Source organism: Falco peregrinus, chromosome 1, assembly GCF_023634155.1.
Source record: "Falco peregrinus isolate bFalPer1 chromosome 1, bFalPer1.pri, whole genome shotgun sequence".
Classification (NCBI taxonomy): domain Eukaryota; kingdom Metazoa; phylum Chordata; class Aves; order Falconiformes; family Falconidae; genus Falco; species Falco peregrinus.
The window spans coordinates 82873136-82894848 of NC_073721.1; positions in this window are offsets into that span (position 1 = coordinate 82873136).

Sequence of the window (21713 nt, forward strand, 5' to 3'; positions counted from 1 at the left end):
ACTTGCATAGGTGTTGTGCTGAAAGGAATCTATTTTTAAACTTTCTTTATTATGCTGCTACATCTACTCGGACTGGAGAACAGAGTATTGTGGGGTTTTATTGTAGGTCTCTTCTTATAAAAAGAAATATAATAGAGTCCAATAACTAGAAAAAAATATTATAGAAAATAGAAATTATTTCGCATAGATAGAGATTATTTTGTCAAGTATATTTAATATATTTCATCAATTGTATTTAAGATGCATGTACCATAGCAGTCCCTGAGGTCGCTTTCAAGCAAAATAAAAGGAATAACAGAATAGAAAGCCTAGAGTAGGAGAGGAGAATAAGAGTCCTTTAAGGACTGCTGATCTCAGTGAAGAAATAACAAAAATCAGACTGGAATAATGTGTCAGGCAGAGACATTAGCCCAGCAGAATTTCCTTCCTAATTAGGAAATAAGGTATTTTAATTAGTCATCCTGCAAAACAGTGACTGTGGACCCAGCTTTCAGAGGTTTGGTTTTTTTTACCACTAGATGATCACCTTATTAATGCTTGAATGGGTAGATTTACTAGATGCAGGAGAAACTGTAATTGAATATTGACTGATTCGATGTTATTAGTAATATTAAGCAAATGCAATATAATCCATATAATTGCCACAAGATACACCTATTTTATGACTAAAGGAGATTTGCCCTCATGTACCTGATCATCAGTCCTATGGTACAGACTTTTGAAATTTGATTTTTTTTTTTGTCATGTTAATATTAGTAAGCTGTATTTTCAAGGTCAGCAGTCTTTAGGTACGTGCCAAGCCAACAGGGGGGAAAAAAAAAAATCACATAAATAATGGCCTCTTCCTCTTAAGAAAATGTGCTATCTGTTTGTGTGCGGGGGAAAAAAAAATCATCAGAAGTTATTAGATAAATTTTATAGATGAGGAAAAGTGCTTTGTGAATACTGCTGAGAATAGAGCTGTATTTTGTAGCTATTCCTGTTTGGGTTGTTCAACTTAAGTCTGAAGTCTTAAAGCAGGGGGCCGGTGCGCGGGTGAAGTGTCAGGCAGCCATCTGCGGCTGCTTGGTTTCACGCCCCGCCCCCCCCCCAACCCCCAGCGGGGGGTGGGGGTGGGGGTGTCTGTAAATACCAGGGACCAGACTGAGGACCCTGGGGCTGTATCGGGCCCACGGGCAGTAGTTTGGTGACCCCTGTCTTAGAGTCTTAATGTTATCTTACTTTATACATGGTTCAATATTTTTTCTTTTTTTAATAGAAAAGATGCATTGTCAATTCTATAATAAAGACTGAATTCTCATGTACTCATGTTCCCCGTTTTTAGCTAAACATACAAACAAAAATATATTCTCCTCTAACATGAAGAAAAAAATCCATACTTTGATTTTCCTCTAACCCAGTGTGTTTTAGCAAGAATATCACTTCATCTCTTTGTAACTCAGTTTCCTATGAGTAGAGAAAGACAATGATTGCCTCAAATGGGTGTTTAGAGGCCTAATTAAGTACTTGTTTGTATCATTCTGAGATCCTCAGAGGAAAGCAATTACACTGTGCATATGAAAAATATTACTATACTAATTAATTCATTATTGAAAATGACATGATTATCTGACATATTCCAAATATAATTGCAGCCATTACTATTTTTAAGGCTCCCTTTCAACTTGCATGGAATTTCACACCTAAGAAAGAAAAATGTACTCCTAATTGAATCATCAGTTCTATGAATAATCCAGCGAAATCACCTTGTGCACAACACACTGCTAGGCTTCATTTTTCCTGTATGCACTTTCATCCAGTAAAGTGACAGCTTAGGAAAGAAGGTTAATAATAGAATGCTGTTATGTTGGGAGAAAGGGTTGCTTTTTTTTTCTCTTAGTATAAGTCTGTGCTAAATCTTCACGTTTCAGAAAGGCCTCATTAAATGAATCCTGCAATTCATTTGCAGAAGTGAACCAAAAATGGGAATTAATTTCATGTCTCAGTGTCTTCTGTTGGATCACCGATTACTGACTTTCCACTTTTATTACATTTTTTTTTTTTTTTCACTCCAGGGTTCTTTCAGTATTAGGACCTTGAGCTGATGATTTATGGTTTTAAGCAAATGTTTCTTTAGGGATGAAAATATGTTACTTCCTAACGCTAAAATGATATTACATGTGATTTGCTCAGTATTACAAGACTTTTCAGTTTACAAAGTTCTTATGAAAGGTATCCTGATATAAGACTTGGAGAGCATTTGAGATGTCTGTATCTCAGTTGTGATAGACATCTTCAGCAACAGCATAATTTGAACACTCATTTGAGCTGCATAGGTAGTTTTGCAGCTCTGCTGCTCCTTAAGATTATGGGTCAAGGTCAAAAAATTATTCTTAAAATCATAAAAACTATTTTTTCCCATCATATGTCACTATATAAAGGAAAACAATGCTTTAACCATGCAGATACTTTAGAAAATGAGACAGTAAATAGTAGTACACTGAGCAATCTATAAGAAATGTGCTGGGGAGCTGTAGGAAGAGTATGGAGACTGTGAGAAGCTGCTTACCAGCACTTACAAGGAATAGATACTAGGCAAGTGCTTTGCATCTCTGTTTTATGATAGCACGTAGGAAAATAGTAACATTTAGGCATTTTGAAAGTCAGGTCTGTGGGTTAAATAGCAGGAGCAAAAGTTGACGTCTATAAACCTCCTTCAGCGTCTGTGAAATGTTGTGAATATTGCTGTGTTTTCAAATATATCAACAAATCTCATATCCTTTATATAACATTTAAGATTCAGTAAAGATATTTTATGTGGCTTTAGTCTAGAGCATTGTTAAAAATGACAGTGGTACTAAAACAAAGTAGGGTGGACTGAGGAAGAATTTTGCTTTTGTCTTTTAAATAACAACAGAAAATATAACACCTATTCTCTAACCCATGTCCCTGTGTATTTCTGTACACATTATTTTAAATGACAATAATATAGGAGCAATATGAAGTTAAATACAAATTGAATTAATAGGAGCAGATGGAGCAACTGCCTTCAGATGCGCTGACAGTTAAAGTACTTTTAGAAACATTAACGCTGTTGTTCCCAGCGGTGATATTTATAAAAGAAAATACAAAAAGATGGCAGGCTGATCAGCGGAAGCAATGGGAATTAATGCAGTCTTTTTCTTTCTACTAAATTTCTGCTAGTACTTCTAATTAGCATAACAGCTGATTAGGAATAGGTGCTATGTATAGGAGGGTAGGGTACTAATTATACGTCATCTTTGAACAAATTTTGAATATTCCTGAATATCATTGCGACTAAATGCCACAGAGGAGTTATTTGGCTAACAAAAAATTGTAAGATTTCCCAGAAGAGAAAGATTCACCTTCTTGCTATAGAAAACAGTAATAAAAATAACTACATGATATGTATCTGTTCCCCCAGAGGAAAGTACCCTAATTTGACTCAATGTTGTTGCTATTTTCCTCATCAAATTATAATTTTAAAAAAATTAGTCAGATTCACACCAAAGTTTTGTAATAATATATATGAGATAAGGTTAGAGTCATCACTTGAGAAAATATTTACAACAACACTTCTATGAGAATCTTCTTGATGCATAAGGTTAGATCTCAGATGCCAACTTCTGCAGATGTTTTATTATTCCATTTTTATTTAAATTGTGGAGTAGAAGCCTGTCCAAAGCTATATTAATTAGTTTCAGCCAGGAATCAGGTACCATTTGAATAAGGACAGCCTTTTCTTTACAGCAAATAAAATAGGAAGAAATCCAGGTTCATGTCTATAACTTTGGGTATTACTAAAACCTGAGCACCATTATTGACTGCTGTTTTCATTGTGGGAATATGTTCAGGGTAACTGTAAAATTTATGAGGTACAAAATCCAAAATGGAAGAGTCTGCTGGGGGGGGGGGGGGGGGGGGGTGGGGAAGTAATTCAACATACTTAGATTTTCATTAGATTACAGATCAGACTAATAAGGATTTATTGCCCTTGAAGAACATGAAGAATGCTCTGCCTTTTCTGATAAGACACATCACTTCTTTAATAACTCGGGGAGTGGGATCTGGCCTTCTGATGTTCTTCATGTAGCCCAGATGATAGGATCGTACAGTACTGATCTCGTGGTATCACAGTAAAGATGGAAGTGTTCTACTACAGCGATCAAACAGATATTACCATGTTGTTAAGTGTCCTTGTACCTACATAGTCAATTTACACGATATCGAGCATTGTGTAACTACCTTTGAAGGCATATACCTTAACCTGTGAGAGGGCTAGATGTAGCTAAAAAGAAGTTGCTAAACATCAGCTAGAGGTATATCACTGCTCAAAATTATCCAAATTAAAATATTTCAGCGTAAATTCACTTTAGTGATTCACAACTTTTTAGCTCGTTATAGGTCACATTGATCTACTAACTTTGATACTAGTAAAAATTTTACTACTTCCTTCGCTTTAAGGCCATAGCATTACTTCCCTAACCACATTTGGTATCTCATAAATTCAGCAGGCAGGTAAAATAGAAAAGTTTTATAAAGCGTAAGTGCAAGTGTCTTGGTAATGAAATTATTTCTGAGTTCTTGCTTATATAGCTGTCTAAGTGTGGCAAAAAAATTATTTCCAAACAACCAAGCAGCAACACAACAATTCTACCTATTCCAGGTACATAAATACTTTACTTTTTTTTTTTTATGTGATATGGGCTACTTTAATATGTGATGCTGTCATTTTGCTTTTTTGGGAGCGATTTTTTTAACAAAAATTCTGAATTGATTCAACTATCTGTACAAAAAAGCGATGCTATTAAGCTATGGAGGTCTGGGTACAAGGAAAGAAGTTTCTGGATTTTGTGCTACTTTCTCCCATGTTAATCGATGACCACCTGAATTGTATTTGGGCATGAACCATGAGTTGGCTTCACTAACTCTGTTCTTCAGTCAATGTGACTAAGAGTTCTCTTCTGTCAATGTTGACTACTTTGAAATACAGTTTGCCCCCTCCACGCCTTTCTCTAAAACACTGAAGGACACATTCTACTTGTGCTTGCAACTTTGCACAAAATAATCTTGTATCATAAATTAAGGACTGGCATAATCACTTTGGTGTGTAATCCTTTGCCTCTTTGTCATATGTTTTCTTACCTGCAAAGGTACAACGTAGTGCCTTAAGCGGAATTGCTTAAGTTAATTAATATCAAATATATAATATGATAATCAAGTCACTAAAGTTAGAATTCTTTTTCTGTAAAGTTTAAAACATCTTTTCACAAATGTGGAGAATGTAAAGGAATAGGTTTTGTCTCTGAGTGATGTGTAATATAAGCATTTGAAGATTCACTGGAATAATCTGAACTTTCAATACTTTGAACACTACCTTCAATTCAGAATGAATTTACCTTAGCTAGAGAATTGGCTGCATTTTGGTAAAATAGAATTAATGAAAAAAAGAGTAAAACATAGCAAGCAGACTGATTTATATTTGGAACAAAATACAAACAGCTAAGCTGTTAACTACAATCTGGCTGGTGGATATTTCATGCTCCGTTAGTGAGAATTATCTTAATTTGAACTAATGATGCTATGCTGTTGAACTCAGTAATACAAAATAATTAAAATATAGTTTAAAACCATAAAAATTATAAAATCTTACAAAATATTATTTGAAGATTCATTTCAGCAGAACCCCAAAACTCTCATTGCAGTCATAAAACTAATATTCAAATACTCACACTTCAAGCAAGAAATAATCTCTGCCCTAAGGCATCTACATTGTAAAACATGAATTTAGATAAATAGCCTAAATGATTTTGTTATTTAAAAAAAAATTAAAAGAATCTTAATATCAGGTCATAATATACTGTGGAATTTATGTATTTTTTTGACTGTGTACTATAAATTCATGGAAATACACTCCCTTAACTAGGAGCAGACTTGGTTGACAGAGCAAGCAGAGGTTAAATCTAAGCTATAAGCAATTTCCAATGTTGCAATGAACATTTTTAAGAATAAAACTCATACTTCCTATAAAGCTACCTAGGACAAAAGAACTTCAAAGTATTTGTAGAGTGTACTACAGCTATGAACAGTAAACTGAAGAGATGAGCAGCAACTGATCATACATCTTTACAGTGAAAGATAGATATTGAACCTACATTAACAGCTAGTCAGCTCTGAAACCATATTAAATTATACTACTGGATTTAAACTGTAAAATTATTATTCAAAGATTAATTGGTCTAAAACTTGGGTAAAAGTGCTAGTATAGAAAATTAATATGGAACAATTAACTTTAAAGATATAGCTGAATTAAATGAATTTGGTTGGCTTCAATCAAACCAAATCGATAAAAAAGGTTTAATTGTATCTAAGGTGATGGGACATAAGCCTGTAAAAGGGGAGTTAAACCGGGACTGCCATAGAACAATTCCATAAAATGCAGTCTCAGTGATACAGTAGCAAACAATGCTCAGTTTCAAAGGACATAAAATAACCCAAACCCATAGGGACTTACATTGAGACTGTATATTGTGACTACTGTATAATGCAAAATCAATGGACAAGCATAGAAAGGTAACATTGAAAGAAAGCGACCTGTAATCTCAAGCCATGTCACTTCAATTCAGAGCTGTTGAAATTGATGCAGACCCAAGGCATATGGATGAGACTTCAGAGAATAAGACTAGTGAATCCAAGGGTAAAGGAAATAAATTAAAATATGCTAGCTGAATTTGCTATGATAGATACATACATGAGTTATACTACTTCAGTTAAAGATGATGGGAAATTAACACATAATGCTTGAGCTGTAGTTAAACACAATATGAAACAATGCCTCTGTTAAAATGAATTAAAGCAGCTATGCAACAAACTCTTAAAGTGAGATGTGCAGCAATATGTAGAAAAACTTTATAGAAGGGTACATGTAAAATGGTTTAACAACCACCTTATGATGCTGCTGAACATTACATACAATATTGCACTGAATATATAGTCTGGAGAATTAAAACAAGAAAACCAGCTAAGACTTCTGAAACAAATGAAATACGTGGTTTAAATCCACAGAAAAGTAAATTAATGAAACATAGCCTGGAGTAGCAGTTGGCATTTTTCTCATTATAAGATAGGGGTTACTTGAAGCTCTAGCAATGGACAAAAGTTAAACAAAACTCCAATTCCATATAACTAAAGCCAAAATAAGCTTTATTGAAGACTGAACATGAGAATAACCTGAGTTTACCACCACTCAACTCTAAATATGTTAAAACTCACCGTCATTACTCCAAATTCATATAAGAAATTTCTCAGCTTAAAAATTTGGATGGATATTCGAATTTATGCAAATCTTCTGGATAGTTGTCTTGGGTATTAACTAGTGTTTATGGATATCAAGTAAATGTTATCATGATATCATTTCCAAATATACTCTGTAATGCACAGGGTTAGATGAATTACAATGGTAGGAGAACTTTTTTGTTGATAGTGTAATAGTACTTGCCACAGGGATACGAAGGATGAAGAATATTTGCTTGCATTCACCTTGGGATTCATCTTGACACGTGCAATAAAAGAACCACCGACAAAGTCTTTGTTGAAGACTGATTTGGCATGAAAATATATTAGGACTTGAAAGTTTATAATTTCACATGAAATCTCAGCTCAATTAAAGTCAATAGAAAAGTTTGCAATAGCTTCAGTGGGACTAGGTAATTTGTTGTTTTAAATGTTTCTTTATTGGTATTGTCCAGTAATTAGCAGAGGTACCTGTTTTCATGCTTCCATACTTAAAAACATATTAAAAAAAGGATTAACAGTTTTGCTCTTTCACTCCCTGAAATCCTTATCTCATAAATACCAGCTTGATTTCCAGAAGACTGTGACTAAGGATGAAAGAAATTATGTATGGATATTTGTATGATTCATCTATCAGCTGTTTAAAAACAGAAGATATTTTATTGCTATATATTTCAAAATAGCTCTTTATACACTTATATATGAAGAACTGTGTTGGTCAGTAGTGGATAATAATCAAATCCTATACAGCAATCACAACTGTATGCCTGAATGTGCGTTGCATGGGTTATCTATTTCAGGTTTTATCTGGAATAGTTTAGCTGATATGTTTCTTAGGAAATAGGGCAAAATTTTCGTGTAACTGATGTTCCTTATATTTCCTGTGTAATAAAAATTGTGAAGACATTGGCTGTCATTGTGAGACAAATGTTCTGCTTTCCACCACTGTGTAAGATCTGATTCTCATTCCTTTTTCTGACATTTTAAAGTACTTCAATATAACACATTTTCTGTGTTGCAATAGCTAAGATTTTACATGCTTACTGTTAGAGGAGATTTTAAAACAAAACACGGTGAAGGTCTTGTTTGATTTGCAGAGACAATACCTATCCACAATCCACAAAACTGGATGAAATAATGAAAAGGGCAAAAAAAAGAGAGCAAAAGAGCTTTCTCAAAAGCTTTCATTACCTATAAACTGCAGAGCCTTATACAGTGCTATAAACCAGGGCTCAAAGTAGCCCTAGCTGTATTAATAATATCCATGAATACATCAGCTCTCACATAAAGAAATCCCACAGGAACACACTTATCATTAAATAATAACTATATCACTAGGGAAATGGAGCAGTTGTTTTACAGTAGGAGTCAAAAAAATGCCAAAACCCAAAAACCCAACCCAAAACCTGCTTAAAAAAGCTTTTGCCACAGCTAAAAATGGTTGTGAAATTTTAGAAAGATTTCAGCTAGCTTCAGTAGAATTTAGTTAAGCCAGCTGCAGTCACTTTTTAAAAGGTCAGAAAACCTTTATCAACATTCTTAGGAAACCTATTAATGCAAAGATTTAAAAAAAATGCAGAGTATTTGTCTTAAATAAAAAGCATTTAACCAGCAATGGCACACTTCTAGGGTTTGAAGTCTGAGATGTTATATCTGTAGCCATATTTAGACTCTTGATAAATAAAATTTATTTTTACAGAGACAAGCCAGCAGTAGCAACTCTTATCCACATTAACCAGATGTACTTACACTCAAAAGGTCAAGAAATTAAATTCTGTTTCTTTTGGTTTAAGTGACTGACAGAAAAAAGTGACTAGATTTAAGCTGTTGAATGTAAGGTAGTTCATTTGTCCTGGGTCACAGAGCCAATTTGTGTGAGAATTTAATATGAATCCAAGCCTTCTAGTTCTTAGCCCTCTGGTCTTAACCACAATCAATACTAAAACCTTTCTCAAGCAGCCTAAAGTTAATGAACTTTCTCATTCATGGATATAAAATAAATTACTTTTTCCTTTTGGATTCCTAGATCAGGCAGAGAACTACAGTTTTAGCTTAAGAGGTCTGTAATTCACTATACCACCTTTGTTCTTTACAGATACTCAAGCATTTTTGTTCCTCTTACTGAGGAACATTGACAAATTAAAGTTTACACAAGTTTCAAAGGAGAAACTCGAGAATAATATTAAGTAGTTTGATAATTTATTGGCTAAACACTGTGTTTATTATATATCCTTCAACTGTCATCTATCATCTTATGTATCATATATAGGTGTATTAGGTAACTAACCTACCCTTCTTTAGTATGATCAAGTCCTATAACTTACTTTCTTTTGACTTTACTAGTTACAAAATTTGAAGCAGGAAAAGAATACAAGTGAACTTCCAGGAATAAAACCAAAGTGGGGAAATGGAAATACCTTTTAATTCCTACCGTCACAGCCTTTCTTTGCTTTTATGATAAAGAAGAAAATAAAGATGGAAGCCCATACCATAAAGTTCAGTAGAAGGGGTGAGAACAGTTTGGTTAACAACCTTTTCTGTTTCTCCATTCTTCATGCTTCAGCCAAGTGCTAGAAGTAAATATAGGTTGCAGACCTAAGCAAAGAAACAAAATAAGCCTTAATATAAAGCCGTACTTGTCTTTCTCTCCCCCTTTCCCTTTGTTTTTGTTTTTCTTTGTGTTTCACCCACTTTCAAGACTAAAGAAGAAAATGACCTCATGAATGAAGCTTTTTATTGGAAACATCAACAAATCAGCAACAGAGACCAGAAGGAAAAGCTCTTTTTATTGTTTCTTAGTCCATAAAACCAAATAGTAGGCTTTAGATTGAAGAAAAATATGTTAGTCAGACCTCCTGACTTAAAGCGATTTATCAAGTTTCACAGAGTTATTCCTCTATATACTGCTTTTCTCAGTTCCTTTAAATATAATAACAGTAGGGAATCTTCATTTATTGTTTCTTTTGCACTGCTGGCTGAAAGTTATTTAGAGCCGTGATTGTGCAAAGCTGCCCTTGGGCTATATCAAGTGTCTCTACACTGGCTGGACAAGTGTCTATCCTAAAAAAGGTCATATTTTTTCATACATTTTCTTTGTAGTGAAAGCTCTAAAAGTGGTGATACCAACACATTTACTACGTTTTATTGTATACTTGAGAAACAGCATAACATTGTTGTGCCTGAAGGTGGCCAGAACATTTGCCGACAGTGGTGATGTTTCCAGGGTAAATCAGTGACTTGAACTTCAGTTTCTTGTGTCCCTCAGGAGTGTCCTAACCATAAGGTTACTGGCTATTCCAGACATCCCTCTTTAAAAAAACAAAGAAAAAGGTGGTGGTGGTGGCAGTCTTCCTTCTTGAAATGTTTTCATTTTGATGACAAGTATTTTCTCACAAAAATTCATCCTAATTAAATAAAACAACAGCAATGACACGGGAAACCAAAACACTAATCAGAACAGCTAATATTGAGGGCTTGTCACTGTTGGGAATGCCAACAATTTTATTACAAGTTGTGTTCCCAAAAATATTAAATATTAAAGAAATAATTATGTTTATTCTATTGTTACTCTAACTGGGAAGCTACATATTTGGTCACAACAGTTCTATATATTAGATTCTTGCACAACTTAGATGTAGTCTTTGCTGGCTACTTTTCTTTAACTATTCAGTGTTCAGTCATTACTTCAAGAAAAGATTTGCATACATTAATCCATCTGCAGTCCTATACCTTAGTTCATTTTGACTGCTAAGTTAAGATCATATTTCAATACTATCTTGACCAGAGTCTTAATTCCCTTTACAAGTGTATCATTTTTCATATGTACTTTAGATGTTATCAACCCATGTAAGTATCCTGAGGATTCACCTGAATTTTAAGCAATCTGCAAATTCTGTCTGCAAAGCACACTCTAGCAACATTAGCTCAGAGGACAGTATTCCACGTATGAGATGTTAAGTACCTAGGTATTCAGTGCTAATTTTGAAAATACATTTTCAACAGTTACCAATGTAAAAAGTTTCAGTGCAGTCTGCAGGTTTTGTAGTTCCCATCTTTGTATTGATAATAGCAATTAAGAGAAAGAGGATAGAGATAAAATGGAAAGTGAATCAGTCATGCCCTGTGATTAGTAGAATGAAATGCGCCTTTTCATCTCTCTCCCACCATATAATGGATATAGAACTAAAAAGGAATTTTCTGATGAAACTGAGCTTTTGTCACAAAACACTCATCTGCCAAAGGGAAGCATTTTGCAAAGCAGATTGTTTTTGATGAATTGCTGATCAAATGCAGAAAGGCTGCTAACAACAACCTGCCTGATTTTTCTGCCTGCTCACCTATGGGTCTGCCAGAGTCCAAGAACATTTTGGAAAAGGAAAGAACACTTCAGGCACATGTGTTTGGAGACAAGTGAGTGTGAAGACATGGATTTAAAATAAACAACAAAAAATATCCTTCCTAAATGTAAACAATAAATGGAACACAATATAAGAGCAACCAGCTATCTCATACATGGTTATCAGAGTTTTGTATGCAACTAGAACTACAAAGGGAAGAGATTTTATAAAAATAAAATTCCACTGAATTTAGAACAGTTAGGTAATATGCTAGAGGTAGCATCTCTGTACTTTGTGAAAAGTCCTGTGGGACCTCTATAGTGGATAACCAAGTTTCCTTTTGTGTGACCAGACAGTATCAAGTATGCATACAATGCTCATTTAGGAAACTTTCACGTATAAAATATTCCACCTCCCTTCACAAGTAGCCTTACTCCAAATATTCCTGCAGGCTTCTAGGTACAGAAAGGTATATGCATACAGGACCTGAATGTTTTCTGCTCCATACAGCACAAGCCAAGAAAAAATTGTAATAAAGTAAAAATATTCATTCTGCATTGGTACTATTTTTCATAGGAAACTTCGAGGAATAACCTTGATACTACTACTATAATTGTTTATTTCAACTCCGCTTAGTGTCTGAGAGCTGACAAGATTGTAGCAGTGACGGCAGATAATTGCTACACAGGTATTTACTCCTAGTAAAATACATGTCTCTAGGCAGTACTCGGAGTATAATAGTTTTCCAATCCATCATATATTTTCTGGGAAATACACTTTAAACATGTCATGCCTCCTGACCGTAAGTAGAATGCTGCTTGCTGAGAAGATACCGTGGGAGTGTTCTGCATCTAACTAGTGATGGATGAGTGCCCCAGCAATCAGATACCAGCTTGCCTTGCATGGCTAATCCCCATACTCAGACCTTTCACCCTCTTCTATCTACAGTGAGCAGATTAAAAGGCAATATGGATGCAGGCCCAGCTGCTGTATCAAAAAGCTGTAGAAAAGCTCAGTTCTCATTTGATCGTTCAGGATCTAAAAATACAACTCAAAAGAGAGAGTATTTCTTTGTCGGTGTGGCTTCCGCTGACACAGCTTAGAGATGGTCAAAGTTAAAATCAGATGAGCAAAATTAGAAATAATCACAGCCTGTCCAAATCAACCAGTTCAAGTAAGAAATAGGGCTAAATACTCAAAAGACAGAAAAGGCAGTCTAGCTTATGCAAAACACTTCCTTTTAGTGCCAGACTTTCTGCTGTTCTACATTTTTTATTTACCAATCTAGCTAAAATGTACTACATGCCAATTTCACAATTTCCAAAAACATTCTATATAAACTGATCCTCCAGTTAAATGAAAATTTCTTTTCTAATTTCATTCTACTTTTCCTATGTATTTTCTCATTTGTTACATTAAAAATATCCTTTTTCAAGTCTACACCATAACATTTGCATGTAGCTATCAACTCACCACCCTCTACTGCTGGCCTGTCTATAACTTCACCTTTAATTACATTTCTTCATACCTCTCATCACTTTTGTAGTTTACTTATGAAATAGCATAACTTTGCCGTAGTAATTCTGAACTTCTATTAGCAAAGTCACTTTAGAGAAAAACATGCAACTACATATATGTTTTTTCCACAGAAGTATGCAAAAGAACTATTATCTTCATGCATAAGTCACATAGAGGTCTAATGATCCTTTTCTAATGCCGTTTTACTACTGTAACTGCTTCTCACTTTTCTTCAAAGAATCTGTCTCTGTGGATGAATAGTGATGTTTAAAATCCCCAGGTTTTTTTTCTTTTACATTTATTAGGGCAGATAGTAGGAAGAGGTAGAAGGGCAAAGCAACATTCTCTCACTTGTAATGAATCTACTTATGGGCTGCACAGCCCACACTTTTTTTGTTGCTGTACTGTTTGGCCAGAAGTAACCCAGGAGAGAAAAAGACTGTTCTCCATACCAGAATCCTATAGAAGAGTCACTGAAACATGATCACTTTGTAGAAAATCTCTCTGTGTTGTGGTGATAGGCACTTCATATTTGATTTTCTTAATGTTTTATTTCTGAAGCATAAAATATGATTTCACTCAGCAGGAATAGTTCTATATTCTGTTAATTATATTAATGTAATCCATCCTAGGTAGTCCAAAGAATTCCTAAATATGTGTGATAGAAAGTGAGGTTAAATGTGGTCTTGTAATGAAAGAGAGATGTATTATGTATTTGTGATTAACTGTGTTATACTTTACTTAAATGTCTAAAAACGTCAAACAATATGCCAGCTACTGCAAGAGCTTAGTGATTTTCACAAATAACTGGTGGAATTTCATTGCATCTTAACACTAACTGGCTTTGTCATACCCTAAGGCCATCCCATCAAGGCATTGGCGGAGTAGATGAAAAGCTGTCTAAAATCCCAGTAAGAAACATGAGCATTCAGAAAGAACCAGCTTTAATTCTCTCAAAGCCTTGTGGTGCTTAGGAGTCCATCCTACAGGTAGAAATTTGATATTTAACAATCAATTTAACCATTCTTTAAAAGGATTTTCTTTTTGGGTCCCATGAGCTATTTGCATAAAGGCTACCAGATCTACAGGTGAAGTGTTCATAGACTTTGAAATGGGACAGGTCTGATCTACAATTCTTGTGACTTAGCTACCCCCAGAGCTTTCTCAGATACTTTTTCTCATTAGAATTCATTGTGAGACATACTTTGTGGGTGACATTTCTGGAAAGATGAAGCGACTTCTTCCAATTAATACCAAGGTTTTATATCATTTAGGTTTAAATTAATTGAAAGCTTCCCCCCAACCCCCACCCCATTTAAGAATGATACTACAAAGTTTTCTACTGTCTGGTTAAATAAGCAAAGGGCAGGAGTCAATTATTCTGGCAGATCAATGTCTGTCCAGCTGCAGAAGTATGAGAAATCTCATCTTGTTTTAAAGGCTTTGTATCTATCCAGGAATCAAAAAGACAGGCATTCTAGTTGTAACTTTCTAATTGTAAAATTTAATTGAGAGATGGACTGGAATCCATCTTTCCAGTTTGCCCTTTCCCAAATAGAACATTTCTGAAGCAATCAGATATTTAAGAGCTTCTATTTCAAAAGTTAAATCCAGTCTCCCACCAGTATGTATTTTGAGGGTCGTAAGTCGGTGCGTCTTTCAAGTTATTATTGTCCAAAATTACTGAGTGAAATGAAAGCCATTTTGAGGTCTTTTATAAGAAATATGCAACTTACAAGAAATAAACTGACCATGCTTTTCAACTTCCTGGTTGTCAAAGGTTCCATCATAAAAATCCAGTAGTATTAACCAGCAGTCTCTTGGTAGCCTCAGTAGAGATACAAAGACTTGAATAGACACAAAGGCTATTCTGACTTTCCTCACTAACTTTCCATAAGGGTAAATATAAATTTTCTTTCAGTATAGGCATACTTCTATTGTTAATAAACACAGGAGCACATTCCCTAGATATATCAATATAGAAATTTTTTTTTTTGCAAGAGTTTTATAGAAGATGGACTAATAATTAGTTCCTGAGGCTCAAGAGGATTAACCTCAGCTTCTTTTCCCTTCAAAGGCATGGGCAAGTACATTTCTTTCTAAGACTATCTGTAAAACAGTAGTAACAGTACCTACTTCCCTCACCAGAAATTTGAAAGAATATACACATTGAAATAATGGGACCTAGAAACTATAATAATAATCATCATAATTAACATTTTAGCACCATTTGTATCATCAGACAAGAGCAAACATTCTCTAAAACTGCAGTGCAGGATTTTAATATGTTCAACTTTCATGTTTGTATATTTTATAAAATGAAAGCTGGGGAAGTAGGAGTTTACCGCACTTCTAGAATGACGTAATAACTTTTATAAGGCCAAGAACACCAAATCAACACCAATTACAAAGGACAATAGTTACCAGAGGGGGGAAAAAGCTACTATTACTTGGTCCACCTGGTGAAGAATTCAGTTTTCTTTCCCAGACTGATGTCACCTTGTGCCATTATTTTGCTTTTTTTGTTGTTGCTGTGTTTTGCTTTGTATATTATAACTAGATCAGGTATTGAAAATTAGAATCTCAAAAGCCACTAATTGTGCTGCCCACAGACAAAGGATTATGTTTTCTGGTGGAGAATAATCAGCAGGAGCAGATGAACAACTTTCTTTTCATGCAATTATCACTAATAATGAATAGCTACACAGAAAAGCTAGATGACTCAGAGGATTTTAAATTACAGTTATGTTACTAAAAGGACTGACTTTGTTTCTGTAGTGACCAAACTCATTAATACCTCAGAAATCAAGAAGAATGTGAAATTATTTTTTTCTTTTACTTTTTAGTAGACAGATGTCCATATTTAAAAACTGAACCAACACCCCCAACATAAATATATTAGTTGTTCTTTTCAGCACCCTTGAAACCTTGACATGACCTATACATGCTAAAAAAAGCCCCTTTAGGTAAGGACAGGTACTGTAGTACTGTACTACTGTAATCATCTTGCTGTACTTGAGCCATTCTCATTTTCAGAAAGTATTTCAATGTTGAGTGAAAAAAAAAAACCAGTACATAAAAAGAATTGTTTTTCAAAATAAGCAGTAAAAGATTATGATTAAAAGTTGCCAATTCCTCCTGTAAAAGTAAATATTACTTTATTTTTAAAAGTTTTTTTTAAAAAAAACCTTCTTGACAATTTATAAAAACAAAATAAACTCAAAGGTATGAGACAATGTCTTAGACATACACTCTAAGTACAATGTTTAAACATTTAAATATCCAAGAAAAAGAGCAGAAGGCTTCCAACAATGCTGTGAAAGCAGTTATGTCCCATGTAATTTAGTCCATTTCAGAAGTATTCTGAATATGGAACATCTCAGTTACGCAAAATGTGGATGACAGCATCTGAAGAATGCAAAGCAGTTATTCAGCTGAGTTCTAAATATACTAAGGCAGATAAAGAATGGCAATGAAAAAGGTAATTTATGAAAAGTAGAGCTAAACTTTGATGAAATTCTACAGAAATAGAATCCACTGTAAAAATTTGGAATAATTTTCAAAATGTCCTTTGCAATTAACCTTTTCTTTTCTTCCCTTTTTTAATGGTACTAATTCTGTGGTTCGTATCTGATTGCAGAAAGCTGTTGTCCTCTCACTTAAATAAGAACTGAAGGCAACAGTGTCCCTGCTTCAACATTAGGCACAAGTTCCTGAAAACCACAGCTCTTATGGTGCAAGAAAAAAAACACAGAATCAAAATAGTCTGATACGCATAACATGAAAAGTTGCTGGTAAAACAGACTCACTTAATAGCTCAGTTAGGAGATGCAGTTTCTAATCCTCTTTGGCCTCTCACTTGACCCAAGACTTTCTTTGCTGAAATTTGCCTAACACTGTGGAGATGACATCTACTACAACAGAGATGTCGCAAGGCAGACAGAATCCTGTATTTAGAAGTGCTAAGAAATACAGGGCATTCATATATACCATTTATGTAATTAGACCAAATAGGCCTCTGCTGTTAATAGTTTAGCAGTGGACAAGATACTTTTATCAAGTAATCCTATAATTTGGTCAGTCGTACAGGTCACTTGCCATATAGATACATATAGATACTTTGAGTTACATTACAGTATTTACTATATCATATAAGTCTGGAGAACATGTTCAAAATAACAAGGCTGTTCAGCATACTGTACCTGCCCTGAAGGCTGGTAATTTGTATGCTGATTCACCCAATTTTGTTATTTTAACGTACTAAACATAAAGATTCTTAAGACCAAGACTGTCCTAAGTATAATTTCACCTGCTCAGTGAGCTTCTTGTGGACAGAACTCAGAGCCCTACAGATGGCAGGGAACCACCCAGGCAGAAATCCAGATGTTCTGAGTCAAATTATATTGAGTTACCAATTAATACAGATTTCCTGGTCAGTATGTTTTTGTTTCTCTACCTGCAGGGATTTTATAAGAATCTCTAAGGGAATAATGCTCACAACTCCCGTTAGAAATCAATAACAGCAGAAATACTATTAGCAAGGAGGCTTTAAAATAAAAATCAACACACAACTCAGTTAAGCTTCAAAGACTATATTTTCTCATAAACTAGTCTCATCACAACGCACTGCTGAAGTCAGAGAGCTTACATTGAAAGTTGCTCCTTCTTACATTGCAGAAGAATGTGGCCTGTGAGATTAACATTCAGCACCAACCAAACTTGACTTAATCACTCCTTAATTTAGACAGCTTTTAACTTGCTTGTTATCCCTTCCCTGCATCTGCACTGGATAGAAATGAGGAGTGAAAAGTGGAGAATGCCTGGCAAATCCACGCACATTCAGCAAGTCGATGAATATGCAATACAGTTTGCAATAATACCTAAGTAATTCTTTTATTATGAACTCAATCCAATTCTACTATTTGATTTCAGAAATGGATTTTGAACACAAGCCTGTTTGACTAATCGGATCCTCATTTCCCTATTCTTTTCTATTTAAATTCTGAGTGACATAGTTCTGTTTGGGAAGGCAGTAATTTCATTACACCAACAGAGGGAACTGCCATTCCAGCAAAGTGACAAGAGCCAAATTGGCCAGAGGAAAGTATTCCTTCCTAGACTGAAGAGATCCACATGAGAAGTTCAAGCAAAGTGTCACCTCTCAAACAATGACAACAGGATTACAAAAATCTAATTAGCTGTTTCATTAGCTGAATCCTATCTGTGGTGACAGTAAACAATGGGTATTCGGAAGCTGTCCATCCATTTTTAATACAGGCACTGTCATGGAGATACTGTGTTTAATATATTCTCTGCATTGCCTCTGTTTGCAGAGTGCCTTCAAGGAGGCATTTCATCTGGTTTGTAAGAAATGGTAAAGATTTAAAAGTGCAGTCCCTCTCTAGGATCACACATTGCTGTCATGGTTTAACTCTAGCTGGTAATCAAGTGCCACGCAGCCGCTTGCCCACTTCCCCCTCAAACAGAGGGATGGGGAGGAGAGTTGGAAAGGAATGTAAAACTCGAGGGTTGAGAGAACAATTTAATAATTGAAATAGAATAAAATGAAAGAACAACAAAAACAATTATGACAATAACAGTTATAATGTAAAGGGGAAAGGAAAGACTAAAATCCAGAGGGAAAGGGAAAAAGAAACACGTGGTACACAATGCAGCTGCTCACCACCCACCAACTGATGTCCAGCCAGTCCCAGAGCAACGATCTACCTGCCCCAACCAACCCCCCAGGTATACCAGGCATGGCGTCCCGTGGTATTGAATGTCTCTTTGGCCAGTTTAGGTCAGCTGTCCTGGCTGTATTCCCTCCCATTTCCTTGTGCCCCTCCAGCCTTTTTGCTAACAAGGCCTGGGGAACTGAAAAGTCTCACATGAAAGCCAAAACACAGCACTTACTAGCTCCTAAGGTAGTTATCTCCATCCCAGCTGAAACCAGGACAATTGCCTACATCCTGTGGAAACAGTCTTCATTTCCTACTACCCTCCATCATTCAATTAATTGCACTTCTTTTTCAGTCTGTTTGGTGGACAGGAGCACCCAAAAAGCTTCAGCACTAAATACAGATACTCAAATCTCCTAATAGACAAGTCTAATTAAGATTAATTGAACTGTTGGAGGTAAATGAAGATAGCATTCACAACAGACTATTTGCTTTACAATGAACAGGGCAGAGTAGGCACCCCCTTCCTTACCTTATCAAGTTCATTAATTACCTTCCCATCATAACAATCTCCATTAACCCATTATCAAAATATTACTGCTGAAAACAAGTAGTGAACTTGCAGGCTGAAATAGCAGGCATATTTGACGTGAACTCATATGTAGAGGCCTCTCCCCACTTTGAACCGTGGCTATTTACCTCCCTTATTCAAGACTCCCAGCTACTCAAAAACTTTCTTCATCTAGTGCAATTTGTAGCTGTAGTACCTTTTCAGATTGACAATGTAAGCTCAAGTATTTCAGGCCAACATCTATTGCTGTATCGGTCAATGTTATTTTCTGTTCAAAGCACTTGGTGGTGCCAATACCACCAGTAAAAGACAGTTCTGGTACTCCAGCTTGAGACACTTGACCTGCTTATGCCACACACAGACTAACTCGTAAAAGTAAACTGTTTCAAAAGGAGGAAAGAAAAAGCAATCATCATTACTTCTACAAGAAAGAAGAAAACAATGGAAAGATACTACTGTAATCTTTGTAAAATGTACTTTTGTACTTCAGTAAGCCCTTGAAATAACTTGAAAGCATATTGTAACATCACATGATCAGGTATTTTCTCAGCTGTATATCTCTGAACATCATTTACTCAGCAGTGGAAGCCACCTAAATTATCTGTTCTCTTCTTACTTAATCCATAGAGGCAATAATCAAGGATGTGGGTGGGGTTTTTTACTTTTTTTAGGGTTTTTTTTTCTAACAGATAAGAGGAATTCAGGTATGGAAACTAGACCAAGCCACAGGGACACTAATGCTACTAAGGCATTCTAAATAAATCCCAGCAGAAAAAGCAGCTACTGATCTAAAAGGAGCACTGTGAACTAAAGTTAGATGTTTAATCTTGCAATAATAACAATATTTCACCAAACAATAGCAACACAGAAAAGGTCAGACAACATTCATTTTGCTTAATTTAATTTTTATTGTTTCCTTCTTTCATGAAGTTCTATGAGCTTCTTGGAAATAAGCATTTTCAGTGAAGAGACATTATAGTGAACAGTCCTATAGTAACAGCAAGACTTCGGAAGTGATGTGGCTGTCTATACTTCTGTTATTTCACTATTACTGTCTTGAAAGTACAGAATAACTTGGTATTAAAAAATAAAATCAGTATTTCTTAAAGAACAGACACAATAAACCAGTAGCTGAAGGAAGAAAAAATGTAGTTTCTACTTGGGGTGAAAACAGAAGCTTGCCATCATAAACAAAATCCGTATTTTCCTTAAAATTATTCTGAAGAATTCACCCTAAAACCAAAAATGATACTGGGAAATAGAAGCAGGGCATTAGATAATACCTTAGCAATGGCTTCTCAAATGGATCCAGTTATAAGGAAAAAGCAATGGAAAATACCCCAGAAATTTTAATTTAATCTCTGTCAATCGAATGAAAGAAGTATCTCAGAAAAGCAGTTTAACTCTTAATAAACTGGAGTGTGGTACTAGCTCAGTGTCATACATATAGGAAATAATTTAATCTTCTTAGGCTTAGCAACCTACAGAAAACTCTCCTTTTACCCCTTGATCGCAGCTCAAGATAAAAAAACTCCATTCTGTGAATGTTAAAGACGACTACCATCTCCTAATAGGATTAAAACAAACATATGAGAATTAATCAGAATCAGACAGAAGTGAAGCTGGTTCTGCCTTTACCTTCATTTCCTAGCAGACCTCCTACCACAGCCCGAAAGGAACTGAGAACTTCAGAAAGCAGGTCCCATAGAATTCCTTACAGGAGGTCCCATCAAGCCTCAGTTTAAAGGGGCAGTAATTCCTGCCTTCCCAAATAGCACAGGTTGGATGCTCTAGTAATAACCAGTGAAAGACAATACCTGAGTGGAGGTGAGTAACAGGGTATGTGCACGCTTGTGAAACGGCAACCACCCTCTCTAGGAACAGATTGGTATCTAAATCAAAAGCCCATGCATTTAGGTAGAATGGACTTCAGAGTCACACCAACTTCTGGTCCAAAAAAGAACTGTAACAAATTCTACAGAAGGAAAGAGTACGTTGAGTACTGATGCTACTGCATAAGTTAAAACTGGCAATGAAGTAGAAGACAGGTATGGCCGTGGGTATGTAAGTAAAGATATTGTCAGCAGCCAGGAAGGCTTGGAGAGAGCAAATTAAAAAGTAATTATGATTGGTAGTATATCTCATGGGTTCAAAACTGTCTCACCTGGACTGATGAATTGTCACTGTGATGTTCACGTTGTGTTCGAAGAACGTTTCTACCAGCTTTCCTCTGTACCGATTTAGCAATTATTAAGAAAATGGTTCCTGACAATCACACAACTTTTCAGCCACTTTCTTTGCCATTATTGGGGCTAC